Below are 2,473 nucleotides of genomic sequence, written 5' to 3'. Positions count from 1 at the left end.
AGGGCTGATCTCCTTCAGAGTGGACTGGTTGGATCTCCTTGCAGTCCAAGTGACTCTCAAGAGTCTTCTCCAACACCACACTTCAAATGCATCAATTCTTCGGTGCTCAGCCTTCTTCACAGTCCAACTCTCACATCCATACATGACCACTGGAAAAACCATAGCCTTGACTAGACGGACCTTAGTCGGCAAAGTAATGTCTCTGCTTTTGAATATACTATCTAGGTTGGTCATAACTTTTCTTCCAAGGAGTAAGTGTCTTTTAATTTCATGGCTGCAGTCACCATATACAAGTCAATTTTAAAGTGCAACTACGTCGATAGTAGCAGTGTAGTGCAGAGCTGAGGAAACCGTTTAGAATCAATCTGAATTTGAATTCCAGCTTCCACACTTAAGGCAAGTTGTAAACCTCTCTGTACTTCAGTATCATCACATGAAAAAGGCATATATGAGAGTTGAGGTGAAGATTAAGTAACTTAAGGTTATTTATGCTTAGTGTGTGTCTGGTATTTGTGTCACTATATAAATGCCATAAGAGTTTTAACCATTATGTATCATCCCCATTAATGAATATGTCAATATTATAAGCACTACTTTGTCAACAAAGGTCCGTCTAGTCAAGGCTATGGTTTTTCCAGTGGTCATGTATGGATGTGAGAGTTGGACTATAGAGAAAGCTGAGTGACAAAGAATTGATGCTTTTGAACTGTGGTGTTGGAGAAGACTCTTGAGAGTCCCTTGGACTGCAAGGAGATCCAACCAGTCCATCCTAAAGGAGATTAGTCCTAGGTGTTCATTGGAAGGACTGATGCTGAGGCTCAGACTCTAATACTTTGGCCACCTGATGTGAAGAACTGACTCATTGGAAAAGATCCTGATGCTGGGAAAGATTGAAGGTGGGAGGAGAAGGGGACGACAGAGAATGAGATGGTTGGATGGCATCACCGACTCGATGGACATAAGTTTGGGTAAGCTTCGGGAGTTGGTGGTGGACGGGGAGGCCTGGCGTGCCGCAGTCCATGGGGTTGCATAGAGTCGGACACAACTAAGGGACTATCACTTTCACTTTCTTTCAAAGCAGGATTTCAGGAGTGCACTCACAAACTACTGACCACTGTCATGCAGTAGAAGCAGTGCACACGCCCATCCATACTGACATCTGCACTTATTAAATCTTTCAGCCCGCCTTTTCCAAATGATCTGCTGCATTCAATAAACCCTGGACTGTCAGAGATAGGAATATAATTTCCTTTACTTTGAAATTAAACCAAAGTTATATGGTTGAAGCAGATTTAATTAACTATTATACTCATGATATTAATTTTTGAGCCATTTGCTTCTGCAAATTCAAAAACATTCTCTCCTTTGCCTTAAAAATTGGGAGAGGGAGAGGGTGGGATGATTTGGGAGAATGGCATTGAAACATGTATAATTTCAAATATGAAACAAATCACCAGTCCAGGTTCGATGCATGATACAGGATGCTTGGGGCTGGTGCACTGGGATGACCCAGAGGGATGGCACGGGGAGGGAGGTGAGAGGGGGGTTCAGAATGGGGAACATGTGTACACCTGTGGTGGATTCATGTTGATGTATGGCAAAGCCAATACAATATTGTAAAGTAATTAGCCTCCAATTAAAATAAATAAATTTATATTTTTTAAAAAAGTTAAAAAGATATGCTAGGCAAATATTAGCCAAAAGAAGAAAAAAAAATTGGGTAATGGAAATCATTTAAATTTTTGTTCAATTCCTGAGTCTTCTCTTAGTGTGCTTAAAATGACTTCAAATGATGGAGCTAGAGAGAGATGAAAGAAGATTAACCAGAAACCAAGCCATTCTCACTTTGTTTAACTGCATTTTCTGTCTGTCTTTACATCACTAGAAGAAAGGGAGAAAACTTAAGATTACAATATGCCTGACTTCCTGTGATATTATCTTGAGAACCATTCTCAAGAGCTGAGAAAGCAGGGCTAAACATTTATACAAATAGTGAAGGTTGCATATGATCTTCACTCAGAGGAAGAGAATTACAGACAACTTGGAAATTGTGCAGCAGAACTCACTCAATAGCAAGATGTCCTTGCTTAGCGAGCTGATTTATTTTACCAGAGGGACACAGTAAATGTTATTCTAGATCACCTGGAGAGCAAAACGGAAAATGAGTATAATGATTAGTTATAAATATTCATGAAATTGGGCAATTATACCCATAACCATTGTTTTTTCAGTCTTTTTAGAACTAGACTGATTACCATATGGAAACCACCCCTCCTTGAAAGAGTCCTTTGATTTAAGCATTAACATTTGGCACAATTCCTCTTGCATAAGATGTATAACTAATTCAAAATTCTCTCCCATCAGAAGACGATATGGAGATTCCTTTAAAAACTAGGAATAAAGACACCATGTGACCCAGCAATACTACTCCTAGGCATATACCCTGAGGAAACCATAATTGAAAGACACATGT

This window comes from Capricornis sumatraensis, chromosome 9 (genome assembly GCF_032405125.1).
Source record: "Capricornis sumatraensis isolate serow.1 chromosome 9, serow.2, whole genome shotgun sequence".
NCBI classification, from domain to species: domain Eukaryota; kingdom Metazoa; phylum Chordata; class Mammalia; order Artiodactyla; family Bovidae; genus Capricornis; species Capricornis sumatraensis.
This window is presented reverse-complemented; position numbering follows the sequence as displayed.